General features: G+C 34.5%; 1 long non-coding RNA gene across 1 annotated transcript in view; it reads left to right on the top strand.

Annotated features, from left to right (window-relative positions):
* LOC143443958 (uncharacterized) overlaps nt 1–17,330 on the top strand; it is a 35,512-nt gene extending 18,182 nt beyond the window's left edge. Inside the window, exons 2-3 of the long non-coding RNA XR_013113416.1 lie at nt 15,089–15,172; nt 17,218–17,330. This is a non-coding gene — a long non-coding RNA (uncharacterized LOC143443958). The remainder of the gene's footprint in view (nt 1–15,088; nt 15,173–17,217) is intronic.
* Nucleotides 17,331–18,517: the final 1,187 nt, after the last annotated feature.

The following is an 18,517-nucleotide window of genomic DNA, read 5'->3' as shown; positions in this document are numbered from 1 at the left end:
GTATTTCTCTTTTTCATTTAAGATTTTCTTAACATTAGTGCAAGTTTAAATCTTAAGAATGTCAAATGTTCATTATTTACTTCAGTTTCCTGCTCTATGGTCTTTAAGGGCATGGTATTCTGCATGCACAAAAAGGTTCTGTACAGTGCTGTGAAATAGATATTTTTTCTTTTTTGTAGAATTAAGAAGTTTTGAAGCCTAAAATGTATTTTAAAAGCCTGTATTAAAGTATATTCATAATTTCTTGCATTATAAACATGCTTATTTAAAATTCATGCTATTTTTTATTTAAATCACCTTAGTAAATGTATAACTAATGAGAAATCTACAGCCCACAACACAACTCCTTATACTCTAGATAGTTCTACAAATATCTTTTGGGCTGTTTGTGTTCAATGCTATAAATAATGAATAGTCCTTCCTTCTTGCTTCCTCTCTCTGGCACACCCTTATCCTGAAGGTTCTGTTCCAGTTGCCTGACTACTCAATAAAAACTTATTAGAAATAAAATATCTGATGACAGATGTTTTTCACAGTTACTTCCTCTAGGTAAAAATATTTGGTACAAGGCTATGTTCCTGTGGAAATCCAACATTTTAATTTTATCTTTAAGCTTATTGATAAAGTTAAAGATGTTCTCAAACCAAAAATTGACACTCCCATTACTATTTCTTTGTTAATGTCATGTCCCCATTGGCTATAAAGTCTGTATCTGAAAGTTCAACAATATTACACCACACACTAGAAGCCACACCTAAATTTTTAATTGGGAAAAATCTTAAGAAAGCTATTGCTTTATGTTTATAACTACAAAAAACGTTGCAATCCTTTTAAAATGAGGGCAACAGAGGTCGTATTTACATATTGTGACTCTCTTAAAATACTCTTCGGTAATAAATACAGTCTATGAACTTAGCATATTTATTTGAACCAACTTTTAGCCTGTATTTAATAAGAAATCTTAATAAATCTATGGAGAAAGAAGCAGTGAGATCAGATTTATAGAACAGAGGGAAAGTAACTTATGAATTGAGAGGTTTATACAAAGCGTTTTTCTTTCCTTAACCCCTAATACAGCTGGAATATCATGGTTTAACATGATGTCATAATTTGAAAAGTTTCCCCTACAGGACGTGCATTGGAATACCTCTGCTTTCAGTTCTTTTCTCTTCCGCTTCTTTTGTCGGTCTTTCTCCCTCTCTCCTCTTCTTTTTGCCCTATTGCTCCCTGCCCTCCTCTGTCTTGTCTTCCCCTCCTCTTTCCCTACTTTCCTTGTCCCTTCTCCTTCCCTCCTTTCCTCCTTTGTCTCTTCCCTCCTCCACTCCTTTCATTTCCCTCCTGTGGCCCCTTCTTTTCTTTCTCTTCATTTAAAAACATGAAGTATAATTCAGTTGCTACTTTGTATCTTTTAAAGTAACATTTATGTATCATTATGAAAAACCAGCTTCTCACAGAGTTTTAAGGATTAAGAATACTTTGTCCGTTTCTATTGAGGTTGGACCAGCAGCAGAGAGTGACATCCTAGATCCAATTTATTTACACTTGACTGCCCCACCAGCAGCACAATGCAAATTCAGAGGTCTCAACATGAAATTTTTTTTTCCAAATTCAAATAGCTGACTTGAACAACTTTTTTAGACAGTCTACTTTCATTTTTACTTCTGTACATTGCCTTATCTCCAAATTGAGAAACTCCAGCCTGTATTACAGTACAGTATGGAATAAATGGGTTTCTATGTATATGTGAGAAACAATGAAATGCTACTAACCCAAAGGCTAAAACTAAACACCTGTACAGAGCCCTGAATTATTCAGAACACATACCAACAAGAGATCTATCTGCTCATGTGTCAGCACATGGCTACACTTTCAATCCTCTAGTAGTTTTTTTTTTGTTGTTGTTGTTTGTTTGAATAGGTAATGATATCAGCAGGTATCAGAAAGCTCCGTACTGTGAAGATATGTCTCATATGCTGAATTAGCTTAGAAAATAATAGCAGTTATTTTCATGACAGGTTAGGAAGAACCTTGGATAGCGTGTTGAATAAAGCTTTCCAGAGTATCTGTTGATTTTAAGGATCATGGGGCTTAGAGAGGAGTAAAAGCCCAGGGCTATCTGTTTAAAAAGACAGTCTATTTGCTCAAAACAGTCACTTTCTTTTTCTCTCTATTATTCCCTGTGAATGATTTGTTCTCACCCTCCATCTGAAAACCTATTGTATCAGTAGAGATGGACAGGCAAGAAACTGCAACGATACTGCTTTATATTGAACTCAGGCCTTTCTCTGCATATTCAATGGGGAACCAAAGTACAGGAGGACCCCGCTTAGTAATGCTGATAGTGTGGCTGAAAACCACTTACTTTTCTAGAACATAGCATCCTTCTAGGTTTCTATGTAGAGGTTTCTGAAATATGCCATTCTCTTTGGTGAAAATATTCATATACTAAGTTTTCATCTACCCACTTCACTGTTGTTCTGTGTTTAATGGTCCTACAGTTCAAGACCAGTATGGTATGCAGTCTAATCAAGAAGTCCTGTATGGTGGTGGTGGAAGGAGGCTCTGACATTGAATTAGACCATTTGGATTTGAATCCAGAATCTAGCACTGATGACTTGTGGAATATTGGGCAAGCAAGTTGCCCTTTCTAATGTCCAAGTGACTTTTGGGAACATTAAACAGGCAACACTGTTGAACATGCAGCATAAAAAAGAATAAAAATGTTGACAGGCCTGACCTTGTACATGATATAGAATTTATACTCAATACATTTTACTTCACTAAGATAGCTGAGAAATTAAACTCTTAAAAAGATTCATTTATAACTCCACAATCAGCTTTTTTATTTAAGGTTCAAACTTTGAATTCCTTAGGTATACATATACATTAACATATACAGTTAATCTCTGTATACCAGTATTGTTTTTATCCCTCCTATTCTCTTTCTGTTCCATTTATACATGAGTATATACATATGTATATAATTTTATATATACCCATGTATACACTTTGTTCTGATTACTAGGAAAAAATTACGTGCCTCTATATCCATTGAATCCATGAGATTGGTAAAGAAACCAGAAGATAATACTAGCTTAAGAAAAGAATGCCATTAGTGTAAAAGCACTATTTATAAACACAATAATGCAATGTAGTAATGACGTTCATACACAAAGCTTATTATTCTCTGTCTTCTCTGGAAAGTTACTTTTTATGAAAGAACAGTGTGGAGGAAAATCTTCTTTCTCACTCTCTGTATTCACTAATTCTCTTATTGCACATCTAGAGTTACGATGGATGGATTAATAAAACAAAGACCGACCTGACACTGCCAGCTCCAGGGTGTTTGTATTAACCTCTGACATTTACAAGTGAAGACATACAGAACCTTCTTTTGTTTCCTGGATAATCACTCAGGTGTTAAAGAAGAGTTGATTCAGTTTTAAATGGCATGATTTTCTCAAGCCTTAAGAAAATAGTGGATGGATTTTCTCCTTTTTCCATAGCTCAAATACACACACGGCAGAGTCGTGTCTAACTGTTTAGTTTTACAAGACTGAAAATATTGAATTCAAAGCTTAGGTTTTAGTTCAGGTTTATTCATCATGTTTAACACTGCCTAAACTTCACAGGCAAATCGGAAATGAAACACAATTGAAACTAAACCAAGTCTTTTTTTTTTGCCTGTGAAGGGGCCTTAATATTTCATTTTATGTTTTCAGATGGGATCTAATGAAAACGTGATTTTATACAGATTCCTTGTGTCAATTATTCACCGTATTCCTTCTAAGCCAATCTGTGCGTTCAACTTGAAGCTTCATTAAGGATCAAGCCAAGTAGTCTTTACAAAGTACAGGGTTTCGGTGATGGACAGATGGCGGCTTTCATGATGTCAGGAAGTGTCAGATATTATCGTTGGCTCTGGAATGGTGGCTACTATCCAAACAGATTGGGAAACAGACAGAAAGAGCAAGAACACCATTTGTTTTATTTAGATACATTGTGAACAGAAGGAAGCAAGACAGAGCATACTTTTACACATCTTTTTTCCAGTCCTTGTGAAAACAGTTTAGGGTTTGTTATGTTATATTAGCCCTTTCATTATGCAAAGGCATGTGAAAGCCAGAGAAGCTGGGGAAAGAATTTGTCTCATTGTGATTTTCTATGAAGTTTGTTTATTTTTATTCTTACGGAATGTGAGTCTTTTAAAACTCCTCTTTCACTGGAAGGATGAATGCTTAAGACAGAGAGAAGGGAGGTGAGGCCCTTCCGAAGTGTTCACTGCAGAGAGCGTGAAGACACTGTTGGCTTCATGATCCAGAATGTGGGGCTCTCAGAGAAGATTAGCAAATATTCAGTCCTCAGTCTGAAGGTGTGTCTTGGTGAAGAGCCCTAGATTTCTTTCTGTGAGGATTTAGCTCCCATTGGCAGGCAGAGGGCAGTATCAGCTCCAGACAACTTGGTGAATCCCATTACAAGATCAAAGCTTAATGCTTATCCACCAGGAGACCTAGGACAAGGCCTAGCAGCACATTACTGGGAAACTTCGAACTTAAAAGGATAAAGGCATTTAAAGCACATTCAATAGATAAAAAGTCTATAAAATTTATTTTTTGTTACTTTCTTACATTCAGTCACTAGATTCCTTCTCTCCATTTCAAAAGATGTAAATAAATTTGGCCTAATTTTGGTGAGGTAGATATCTAATGGCATACTCTGTCCCACAGTTATAGCTTGAAGTCATTGCGAATATAATGAAAATTTAGTCCCTGATACAACCCTCATATATTTACATGTGAGGGACGATACCAAATTCATAAATATTAATGAAGGATACACATTTCTTAAGCAACCTGGATAATTTTGGTTATAAAGAATGCATTCATTTGCAACATGGAAGGTGCCAGAAGATCTTTGCAGGCAGACCCACCTTTCTTACACATCATAATGGTCCACTGGGAATGTTGGGATTGGGGTACAGGGTGACTGAGAGGTCAAGACTGCAGCCCTCTGTCTGATCATAATACCAGCTGTGTAAATGAAGCGACTTCACAGTCTAGGTACAAACAGATTGGAATTTTGGCTGCAGAATCAGAGCATTCCTCAGACAGTAAGGCCATTGGCAAGCACTGAGAGTTAGGCACTTGAGTTTGCATTGGAGTTTAGGATAACAGATAAAGCAGAGCACCTTTCCATATCACATCCACCTTTGAGTTTTTAATGTGACCAAAAGCACCTGGGAGTTTAAGGGGACAGGAAGAGGTCCTAATCCATCTAAGCAGGCAGCCCCTCCCAACCGCTGAACTGCCAGTTATTTGTAAGGCAAAACAGGTGGATCTTTCATGCAAACTAATCCATGGTGTAAGCAGTACTGTCATCCCTCCACTGAGAGGGGTGAGGGAGAAGGCTATCATCATTTTTATTAACTATTTATTTACTTTACATCCCAGTCTAGCTTCCCCTCCTTTCTATACTAACAGTCTCTCCTCCTCCTTTCCCCTCCTGCCCCAAATCAACCCCTCCTTTCCTCTTTTGAAAAAAAAAGGGGGGAGCCTCCCATGGATATCAACCAGCCTTCCCAAATCAAATTGTGGTTAGACTAGGTGCATCTTCTACAGTTGAGGCTAGAAGAGGCAGTTCACAAAAAGACCAAGCTACACAACTGTGACATATGTACAGAGAGCCTAGGTCAGTCCCATACATGTTCTCTGATTGGCTGTTCAGTATCTGAGAGGCACAGGTTAGTTGATTCTGTAGGTTTTTCCTGTGATGTTCTTGAGCCCTATGGCTCTTTTAATCCTCCCCACTCTTCCACAAGGACTCGCCATACTCTGCCCAATGTTTGGCTGTGGGTCTCTGCAAAGGTTACCAACAGTTGCTGAGTGAAGTCATTCTAACGATAGCTATGCTAGGCTCCTGCCTTCATTGCATCTGTGGATTGGAGAATGATTATCCTTTACTTTATGGCTAACATTCACTTATAAGTGAGTGCATACCATGTTTATTGTTCTGGATCTGGATTATCTCACGCAAGGTGGTCTTTTGTAATTCCATCCATTTGCCTTCAAATTTCATGATGTCATTGTTTTAATAGCTGAGTAATACTCCATTGGTGAATGTATCACATTTTCTTTATCTATTCTTCATCTAAGGGACATTTATGTTGTTTCCAGTTCCTGGCTATTATGAATAAAGTGGCTATGAACCTAAGTTAGCAAGTGTCCTTGTACTACAACGAAGCATCTTTTGTCTATATTCCCAGGGATGATATAGTTGGCTCTTGGGGTACATCTATTCCCAATTTACTGAGAAACCACCAAATTGATGCCTTTGTACAAGTTCGCACTCCCACTCCCACCAGCAATGGAGGGAAAAGGAACACCATCCTAGCCAGCATGAGTTATCTTCTGAGTTTATTTTATCTTTGCCGTTCTTATGGGTATGAGATGAAATCTCAGTGTTGTTTTTGATTTTCATTTCCCTAATGACTAATGACATTGAATCTTTCCTTAAGTGCTTCTCAGCAATTAGTGGTTCATCCTTTGAGAATTCTCTGTTTAGCTGAGTAACCCATTTTTAACTAGTTTTTTTTTTGGGGGGGGGTTGTTTTGTTTTGTTTGAGCTTAGTTTCTTGAGTTCTTTATATATTTTGGATATCAGCCCTCTGTCAGATGTAGGGTTTGAGAAGATCTTTTTCCATTCTGTAGGCTGCCATTTTTTTCCATTGGATGATGTACTTTGCCTTACAGAGACATTTCAGTTTCATGAGGTCCCATTTATAAATTGTTAACCTTAGAGCCTAAGCCATTGGTGTTCTGTTCAGGAAGTTGTCTCCTATGCCAATGCTTTTAAGGTTATTGACTACTTCGTCTTCTATCCTATTTAGTGGTTCTGGTTTTATGTTGAGTTCTTTGATGTACTTGAACTTGAGTTTTGTGCAAATCTATTTGCCATCTTCTTCATGCAGACCACAAGTTAGACCAGCACCATTTGTGGAAGGTATTTTGTTCTTTCTACTGTATAATTTCTGCTTCTTTATCAAAAGTTAAGTGTCCATAGGTGTGTGGATTTACGTTTGGTACTTTGATTAGATTCCATCCATTGATCTGCCTATTTGTTTGTATGCCAACACCGTGAGATTTTTATTACTATTGTTTCAAAGTACAGTTTGAAATCAGGGATGATGACACCTCCAGAAGTTCTTTTATTGTTCAGGATCACTTAAGCTGTCCTCTATTTTTTGTTTTGCTATATGAAGTTGAGGATTGTTTTTTCAAGGTCTGTAAGGAATTGTGTTGAAATTTTGATGGGAATTGTGTTGAATCTGTAGATTGCTTTCATAAGCTGTCCATTTTTACTAGGTTAATTCTACAGATCCTTGAGAATGGCAAATTTATGTTTTCTGATATCTTCAGTTTTTTTCAAAGACCTGAAGCTTTTGTTGTATATAGGTTTTCCACTTGATTGCTTAGAGTTACACAAAGATATTTTATATTATCTGTGGCTATTGTGAAAACTGTTGTTTCTCTAATTTCTTTCTCAGCCCATTTATTCTTTGTATATAGGAAGGATATTTATTTTTTGAGCTAATTTTGTATTCAGATACTTTGATGAAGAACTTTTAATATCTGTTGATGTACTCTAATAAAAATTTGGAGTCACATATATATTAATATATTATATATATTAATTTATCATATACCGTATATCGTATACCATATATTATATATTAATTATATATTATATTATACATTATATGTAATACATTATACATCATATGTTGTATGTTATACATTATGTTATATGTTATATGCTATATATTATCATATGCCATATATCATCATATATCATATTATATATCATCATATCATATATCAATCATATATCAAATATTAATTTATTATGTATTATATTATATATTGTATATTATGTATTATATTATACATTTATTATATATTACAATATATCACATATTATATATTAATTATATATTAATTATATATTATATATTACATATTGTATGTTCCATATTATATATTAATTATATACTATATACTATGTAATATACACTATGTAATACACACTATATAATATATACTATATAATATATACATTATGCATTATACATTATACATATATATTTTAATAAATATATATATATATATATATTATATCACCTGCAAATACTGATACTTTGACTTCTCCCTTTCCAATATGTATCTCCTTTACATTTTTAGTTGTCTTATTGCTCTAGCTAAAAGTCAAGTACTATATTAAATAGATAGGGAGAGAGTGGACAGCTTTGCCTTGTCCCTTATTTTAGTGGGTTTGCCTTAAGTTTTTCTCCATTTAATTTGATGTTGCCTATTGGCTTTCTGTATATTGCCTTTATCAGTTTTAGGTATGGACCTTGTAACCCTGATCTCTGTAAGACTTTTATCATGAAGCCGTGTTGCATATTGTTAAAGGCTTTTCAAGCATCAAATACAGGGATCATGTGGTTTCTTTCTTTCAGTTTCTTTATATGGTACATTGATGGATTCCTGTATGTTGAGACCTGCCTACATCTCTGAGATGAACCCAACTTGATCAATGTAGATAGTGTTTTTCAGGTCTTCTTGGATTTTCCTTGAATGTATTTTCTTAAGTAGTTTTGCATTAATGTTCATAAGGAAAATTGGAACAAAATTCTCTTTGTTGAATCTTTGGTTTAGGTGTTAGGGCGACTATGGCCTCATAAAATGAATTTGGCAAAGTTCCTTCCATATCTATTTTGTGGAACAATTTGAGGAGCATTGGTATTAACTCTTCTTTGAATGTCTGGTAGAATTCTGTGCTAAAACCATTTGACTCTGGGCTTTTGTTGGTTGAGAGACTTTTGTGACTGCTTCTGTTCCCTTAGGGAATACTTTAGATTGTTTATCTCATCTTGATTTAACTTTGGTAAGTAGTATCTATCAAGAAAATCAACCACTTCATTTAGTTTCCAATTTTGTACAGAACAAATTTTAGATTTTTCAAGTTTTACGAGTATGGGATGTTGAAGTATACCTAATGCTTCCTTAGATTGACTCAGTGTCTGTTTTTATGTCTCCTGTTCATTTCTGATTTTGTTAATTTGAATATTTTCTCTTTGCCTTTTAGTTAGTTTTGGTAAGAGTTTGTCTATCTTGTCCATTTTCTCAAAGAATGAACTCTTTGTCTCATTGATTCTTTGTTCCTATTTTATTGGTTTCAACCCTGAGTTCAATTGTTTTCTCCTGTCTACTCCTCTCGAGTGTGTATACTTCTTTTTGTTCTGGAGCTTTCAAGTGTGCAATCAAGTCACCAGTATGAGATCACACTAATTTCTTTGTGAAGACTGTCAATGCTATGAACTTTCCTCTGAGCTTTTCCTTGATTATGTCCTACAAATTTGAGTGTGTTGTGAATTCATTTTTATTGAATTCTAGAAAGTCTTTCATTTCTTTCTTATTTCTTCTTTGACAGAGTAGTTATTGAGTAAATAGTTGTTCAGTATCTATGAGTTTATAAAAATATTTTGTTTGGTTGGTTTTGATTTGTTGTTGTGTTTTTTGTTTTGGCTTTTTATATTGTTGATGAAGTCTAGCTGTAATCCTTGACAGTTTGATAAAATATGGGATATTGTTTCAAATTTTGTATCTGTTGACACTTGTTTGTAACTGAGTATGTGGTCAGTTTTGAAGAATATTCTAAGAGGTGCTGGGAAGGTGTATTCTTTTGTGTTTGGATGAACGGTTAGGTAGATGTTTTTTAGGTCCCCTTGAGTCATAACACCTGTTAGTTTCATTATTTTTCTGTTTAGTTTCTGTCAGGAAGATCTGTTTCTTGGTCAAAGTGGGATGTTGGCCTCCTGGTATTAATACATAAAGTTCAATATGTGACTTAAGCTTTAGTCATATTTCTTTTACAAATATGGATGGGCAAAGATATTCATAATTGAGACATCATCTTTGAGGATTTTTCCTTTGATGAATATAAAGTATACTACTGCATCTCATTTGATTAATTTTGGTTGAAAGTGTGTTTTAGTAGATATTATAATGGACACTCCATCTTGGTTCTTAGGCCCATTTTAATGGGAAATATTTTTCGATCTATTTATTCTGCTTTATTCTGAAGTAATATTTTCTTTGATGTTGAGGTTTGTTTCTTGTATGAAGCAGAATGATGGATCTTGTTTTTGCATCCATTCAGTTGGCCTGTACCATTTTATTGGGGAATTGAGTCCATTGAGGTATTAACAGCCAATGATTTTTAATTCCTGTTATTGTGATGATGTTGGTATGTTGTGTGTGTGTGTATGTGTGTGTGTGTGTGTGTGTGCATGTGTGTTCATTTTGGTTATGTGAAATTATTCATTTCCTGAGTTCTCATGGGTATAGTTAACCTCCTGGTATTGGAGTTTTGCTTCTAATACCTTTTGTAGGGGTGGATGTGTACATGGATACTTTTTTTTTTTTTTTTTGGAGTATCTGGTTTTCTCTGTCTATGGTGATTGAAAGTTGGGTATAGTAGTCTGGACTGCTAACTGTTGGCTCTTAGAGTCTGAAAGTCTAGGCCCTTCTGGCTTTTAGAGCCTCTGTTGGGAAACCAGGTATAATTCTAATAATTCTGTCTTTATATGATACTTGGCCACTTTTCTTTGCAGCTTTTAATAATCTTTTGTATTTATGTACTTTTAGTGTTTTGATTATTATTTGACTGGAGAATATTTTCTGGCCATTCCATCTGGCTTTTACAAGCTTCTTGTATATTTATAAGCATCTCTTTCTTTAGGTTGGGAAGATAATGGTTTTGTTGAAAATATTTTTTAGACCTTTGAGCTGGAAATAATAATAATAATAATAATAATAATAATAATAATAATAATAATAAATACATACTATATATGATATAATATATAAAATAATATAATATATAATAATATATAATATATAATAATATATGATATAATATATAAAATAATATAATATATAATAATATATGATATATAATAAAATATAATATAATAAAATATATTATTATTATTATTGTTATAATATTTATATTATTCTTAGATTTGTTTTTTTCATAGTGTCCCAGGTTTCCTAGATGTTTGGTGTTAGCAATACTTCAGATTTAAAATTTTCTTAGGCTGATGTATCAATATCTTATATCATATATTTTTCCCCTTAGATTCTCTCTCCTACCTTTTATATTCTCTTGGTGATGCTTACATCTGTAGTTCCTGTTTGCTTACCTAGGTTTTCTATCTCAATGATTTCTTGAGCTTGTTTCTTTCTTTATTGCTTCTATTTCTATTTTCAGGTATTAATCAGTTTTATTTATTTTCTTTACCTGTTTAATTGCATTTTCATGTATTTATCTAAAGTATTTTAAATTTTCTTCTTTAAAGGCCTCTTTCATCTTCATAAGATTGAATTTAAGATCATTTTCTCGTGCTGTAGTTGTGTTAAAATATCTAAGACTTGCTGTAGTAGCATATCTGGGCTCTGATAGTGCCATATTGCTCTGTCTATTTTTAATTTTGTTTTTATGATTGCCTCTAACTATCTGGGTTTTGTGATTGTTATAGGTTTTTGTGCTTAATTCTGAGTTTGTCTTTGTTGGATGAGTGTGTTTTGCATGTTCCCCTCCCCGGAGACCCCTTTGTTTCTGTTTCCTTTCCATCTTCTGGCTTGAGTAGCCAGGAATTCTGGTTGGTGACCAGTGTATCTTCAAGTCCTCAGTTCCAGTAGGATGTGCTGGTTTGTTAATTTGTTGTTTTGTGGAGTTTTTTGTTTGTTTGTTTCTTTGGTCTTTTTATTTGTCCACATGGCCTCTGAGTTTTGGGTGTTAACATTGCCTCTGGAGTTCCTAGTATCAGTGTGGCCCAGGGTCACTATCTACTGGAGAGTAATAACATCACATATCATGCTAACTATTATTAAGAAATAGTTGTTATTCACTTAGCATGAAAATAAAATCATAATTATTATTTTTTTTGGCCTTGAACAAACAAGTGTCTTACTAAAACATGAATAAAGAAGAGAAAAATCCAAGACATTGAGGGGATAGTTAGTTCCAGATTGTGGACAGGTAGAGTAGACACACACAGAAAAAATGTGAACCCTTTCTGCTAGAGGCGTATGATTCAAGAGCTAGAGAGTAGGTCTCACATCATTTACACAGTGTCTTGGTTTATGTAGGAAATTTTATAGCCTTAAATAAAATTAATCCTTGTTCTCTCTTGTAAATAATCTAGACTACTTAACAAGTTAAAATTATGTTTCTATGGAGCATTACTTGAATATCAGCCCTGGCTATGGATGTTTAAAAACTCCTGTAATGAGAAATTTAGCATTAGGGTTCCAGCCAAAGCTATTAATTTATATCAGAGAATTTAAATATCTGTAGGCCATCTTAAATCTCACTTGGACTTGGACTTTCAGGTGTAGCACACAGAGAATTTATATTTTGGTGGGCTCTCAGAAGAAAAGAAAAGCTATACAACATATACATATTAAATCAAATGTAATTTTACTATTAAGTTTAAATGATAACATGGGGAATTCCATTCACATTAAGAAGTCAATGCCTCTGCGGGTCAGCTGCTTAGGCAGAAAGGGAGCTTGGGCAACATTTCAGTGTACTTTTTTATTTTTTATGTTTACAGAATGCAATTTTAAAAAAAGTCTCTTATTGCATACTAGAAACAGAGAATGCTCAGGTTAGACTCCACAGAAAAGTAGAGTTTTCTAATTTTGAGACTAAGAGCTTCTCCTAAGAGCACATTCACCTTAACTGAGCACACTGGTTAGCAATAGATGCATGGCCCCACAGGTACAACTTCTTCACCTGCTTTCTCTCTTGACAAGATCATCTAGGTAATTAATTGTATAAACTATCCCTTAAATGTCAGCAAATTTATACAAATTCACTTTTTAAAACTTTTTGAATGCCACTCTTGTTAAATTTCCAAATCCTATACACCTATTTGTGCATAATGTAAAATTCATCTTTTGTGTACCGACTAGAGTGTGCTTTAACTTTTAGAATAGCATTGAAAAAATATGACCTCAGCCTCACATCCATTTTAAAGAGAAAATAACAATTATTAGTGCTGACACTATCATTTAGGAAACAGTCTATTCTCTAAGAATAATATCTGAATCAGAGTATATAGAGAAAAACCTGAATTGCTAAAATCAATTGTGTTAGTATGATATGCATAAACAACATACAAGGGAGAAGAAAAAAACCCCATCAATTTCTTACCATTAAGAACAGCCTAAATTGACATCTTAACACATTTCCTTATGGTCTGTTTATGTTTTTTGGCAGAACTACATATCTTTAATTTAGTTTTATGCAATTAAAATACTATTTTATTTTGGGTTCTTCTCAGTTGCTGTACTCAAGTAATGAGATTGAAATTAATTTTTATGCTACTTGTAATTTCTCTGATATTTAAGTCTCCTGTGACTTTGTTTCTCTTATATAGTCCAAAGAAAGTATGCAATGTAGCAAGGCATCATGGCAGCAGTTTATAATATAGAGTTGAGAGTAGAAATGATAGAAACAGATGGGGTTATCTGGGACAGTGACCATTGGTAGGAAGCTGAAGAGAAATAAGCGCTTTGTGCTGTAACTTCCTCTAGCTAAGTAAGGTACAGGAGCTATCAGAAAGATTCTAGTGTTAACTTTGGATTAATTCTTCTAACTGTACAGAGAAAAGTTTCATGCTGTTTTTCACAGACTATGTCTTAAAGATTGACTATGACTAAATTCTGTTGACACTGACTAATGCCATTTCAGTCCACTCCTGGGTAAATTATCACATCATAGGAATGGGTTGACTAGTCCTTCACACCTTGACTTCTGGAGCTTGAAGGTAATATCGAAACTACACAGATGAATGTGAAATGAAGTTTACCTACATCAGAGTTAGAATGGCATTTCCATAGGAAGAAGAGACAAATGTCAAGAATAAAAATTATCAAATTCCACTTAGACCTCATCCATGTTAATGTCTGCCTGCCTTAGACTCACTGCTTTATATATTTCTTCATGTCCTTCCTCCTCATCAGATTTATCTGTGTCTTCTCTTTGTCTACTTCCTAACTTTTCTCTCTCTTCTCACACTGCTCTCACAGTCTGTACCACACTGTGTCAGTGACAATTCACCTTTATTTTTGTCCCAAACAAATTTCTCCAGAGAAAGTCTTGTATCTATGAAATTAAGAGGATATTTTAGTTAAATATCTTACCATAAAACTTTATAGTCAAAATTGTGAAAGTCTTTCTGTAACTAGTTCTGTTTTTTTCTACTTCATTGTAAGTGGTATATTCTTCATAGTTTCATAGCCTATTCCCTGGTTATTCCTTGCTATCAAGAGTCTTTCTGCCTCCTTTACCACCATGGTTCTTTCACCAAGTCCCAGAACCTGTGTTCCAGGAGACAGATTCATTTTACTCTTTTGTCAATTTGGATTTTGCCTTTCTAAAAGTTGATCAGGTTGGTCTCAAAATCACACCGCCCCCCACAATTATCCCTTTTCTCCCAGTAAGTGATCCTTTAATGTTGGTGATGAAATTTTTATGCTTTCTTGTCCCATTACTACTCTAGCCTCGGCTCTCACTATACACATCCTAAATTATTTAGCCAGCTGGACAACTTTTAATGCTTTCAATCTGCTAATATTTTTTAATCACATAAGTATTAGCACATTTATTCACTTCTGTCTAAGAGACAAATTAATCTAAGTACTTGGTTTTTGAAAATCACCTTCAATGTCTATTCCAAGGACTGCCTTGTAAATAGAATTTATTCTACATTCCCATAGCTCCCTTTCTTTCTGGACTAACATCTCCTTAAAGGTAGTGTTGCATCACCAGCACATACATAGAGACCTGATGCTTAATTTGCTTCCAACACAGTGTTGGCTGAGTAGATTAAAGGAAACATTTTTATCCCATGCTCAAAGAGCAGTTAGTCCACCTCATTTCACACCACAGAAAAGCGTGGCTTTTTAAATTTACAGGACAGGTATATTTTTCATCAGCGTGTTATGTTTCTCTGCAGATTTGGGAGCAAAGTCAATCAGCATTGTCCTGCTGAAGAGGATTATGTATCTCTATCTCCAAGAGTTTATCGGCATCAAATGAGGTAGTTCCTTCTTAAAGTATCCATATCCCATCAGCTCAATCATGACAGACTGATTAGATTTCATGTTAGAGAGCAGCTGATGGTATAAAATGAGGGAAAGAAACATTACTTGCAGTTGATCATTAATCTCTGTGAAATGTCCTTTCAGATAGTAGTAGTAATTGCACTTATAAATTGAAAATAGAAATATATTTATGCTAGGCTGAAGATGTCTGCTTTCTGCTATTTCAGGTATATGTGCAAGGTGTTTCTAGAGACTTAATGTTCTGTACTTAGGCTGGTAAGATTGCTTAATACATGTTTCTACTCTCAGCATGTGTAGTGGATACGATTTCTTCCTTTATCACTTCTAACTCTCTGATCAAAACAATCATAAAAATGTATTTCATTTGAATATTATTTTGGAAAAACATATCTACATCTCCAATAGCTAATCTCTGTTATCATTATATTGCATGGATTAAGTTCCTGATGAGTTCACTATATATTTTTGGATAAAAATTAGTGTCTTATGAGGTGAAGGTATATACCAGAAAGAAATAGTATTGTAAATTGGCATGTCTTTGACAGTGTTGATCAGTTATTTTTTAGCTGCTGTAATAAAATGCCATGATGAAAAGCAATATCAGAAGGAAAGTTTATTTTGGGTCACAGTTCCAGAACGAGAGTCCATGATGGCAGGGTAGGTAGAGCCTCAGACAGCCACAGCACAAAGATAAGAAATCACGTGCTCAGCTGTAAATGAAAGTAGACAGACAAAACTAGAAAGGGAAAAAGGCTATAAACTCTCAAAGTCTGCTCCCATACGGTACATCCTCCCACAAGGCTCCACCTTCCAAAAGTTTCTCTACCTCTTCAAACAGCATCACTAACCAGGAACCAAGAGTTCAAATAATTGAGCTTAAGGGGGATATTACTCATTTAAACCACCACAGAGAGTATGGAGGGTATTTAATTTATATGTTTTAAAACTTGTTTTGTCTTTTGATATTAAGATTAATAATGATTTGCTTATTTATTGATTTTCACCATGTAGAAATAATGAATTAATTGGTTTGAATGTGTGAGACCATTCAGGGAATCCTGGATAAAAAAACAAACAAACAAACAAACAAAAAAATCACAGTTTTTGGTTTTTGACATTTGTTTCAGTTACTTTTCTATTGCTGTGATAAGACAATAAAGCGAATTAACCTTGGAATTGAAAAACATCTTATAATAAAGACAAACTAGGTTCATTCCTGTTTATATTTAACAATGATTCTTAAGAATTGGGCTATGCCCCACCTATAAACTTAACTACAAATGATTCTATACTGCCTGTCCCAAGAAATGTCAACTATGCTTTATTTCAAGAGGTTATTATGACCACCTTGATACAATGCCTTTGTTTCAAAAGGTTGTTATGACCAACTTGTTATGCTTATGTTCAGCTTCGGTGACCTCTGCTTTTCTACCTGACAAACTCTGTTTGTGAATCCCCACTCTTGAGCTATAAAAACTTATCTTTCACATATTCAGTCCTGGTCTCTTGAACCCTACTATAGGGAGACACAGCTTGTGCACATGAACAAAGCTTGTTTTTAATAAATTTGGCCATGATTTGTGTAGGTGGTCTTTCTTCTCACATTCGTGAGATTAACAGACACCACAACCAATGCCATTTATACAAGAGGCTCTATTAGGGGCTTACAGTTTCATTGGGTTAATGTTCATGACCTTCATTGCAAGGAGTATTGCAATAGACAGGCAGGCCTAGTAGTGGACAAGTAGCTGAAAGACCTTGGCTAGATGTGCACAAGTGTGAAGCAAAGAGAGAGAACTGGGAATGATGTGGGGGTTTTGAAACTTAAAGGCCCACCCACAGTAGCACACTTCCGCTAAAAAGACCATCATACCTCCTAATCCTTCCCAAATAGTTCTACCAACTGTCAACCAAGTATTCAAATGTATAGATCATTTACGTTAATAGCATCACAATGTGCTATCAGATTTTTTCATATGAAATAGCAAATAATTGAAGATTGTTGTTGTTTGTTTTCTAGGTGCCATGAATGGGAGGGAAGTACTTTACTCTATGATAAAACCCCATCCTGAAAACTATAACCTAATCAGGAGCTAACCTATGGTCAACAGAGCACACGAATAATAGATATTTATACAATATATACTGCTCAAGAATAAATTTGACCATTCACGGAATAATAAGAATACAGCCTGATTCTTTTTTTCTAGGGATGTCCACATCACAAGAAAACACACTCCCTGAGATTGTCTTTCTTTTCCTTTAAATTATAGAAGTGTGGGCAGAGGTACAAATATGTACCAATATTAATGTCCCACAGGAAGACAAGTAAACTTGTCCACGCTATTTTTGTCTCATGTATGATACTATACTTGGGAGAAATCCTACAGAATTTCCAGCTGGGAAATCTGTTTAAATAAGTTTGAGTTAGCAGTATACAAACCTGAGGTTGCATACAGAAGCTGAGCTACTCTGCTTACAATCAGAATGATCTGTGCTGCTCTTTTCCTATCAACCCACATATATTAGTTACTTTTCTAACTGGAAAAACTTTTGGTGGTGGTGGTGGGGGTCTTGTCACATTTCCCTCTCCAATTATTGATATGTGACTCTTGTTATCAATCACTGTTAACTAAGACATCTTGTCGTTTCAGAGATATATAAGTTAGCAATATAATTACAAAGCCTTAAAATGTTATGTACAGAGTTTCCGTAATGTATGACATAAAAGAAGAGTTTGTTATTGTTACTAGTAAATCAAGTTGCTATTATATGGATTATTAAAGAAGTTTATAGGAATAGGAAATACCCCTTAGGTGGGTAGGAATAGCTCCTGTGTGAACATGAGAAGGTGAGTTTAGATCCATGGCAGTCACACAAAGCTGGACATGGTTACCTGCACCTGTAACACAAATGCTAGGGCTAGGAAAAGAGACAGAAAGATTGCTGAAGCATGGTGGCTGCTTTCTTAGGTTCAGATTCAGTGAGAGACTAAGACACACATACATATAGCATATCCATCCACTACCCATACACACAAAGATAAGGGGGGGTGAGAAAGAAAGAAAGAAAGAAAGAAAGAAAGAAAGAAAGAAAGAAAGAAAGAAAGAAAGAAAGGGCAAAAATATTAAACAGAAAAATATTTGTCCAGACCACCCAGAAACACATGGAATGCTGCATCTTGGAAAACTGGAATTAGAAAAAGATTGCAAATTATTTAGCAAGTTAAAAATAGCTCTTTGGGTTTTTTTTTTTTTAAAGAAAATTTATAATTCAGAGGAAATAGCAGCAATCTCCATAGCTGTGCTCAAATAACCTGA

This window comes from Arvicanthis niloticus, chromosome 11, assembly GCF_011762505.2.
Source record: "Arvicanthis niloticus isolate mArvNil1 chromosome 11, mArvNil1.pat.X, whole genome shotgun sequence".
Lineage (NCBI taxonomy): Eukaryota > Metazoa > Chordata > Mammalia > Rodentia > Muridae > Arvicanthis > Arvicanthis niloticus.
This window is presented reverse-complemented; position numbering and strand designations above follow the sequence as displayed.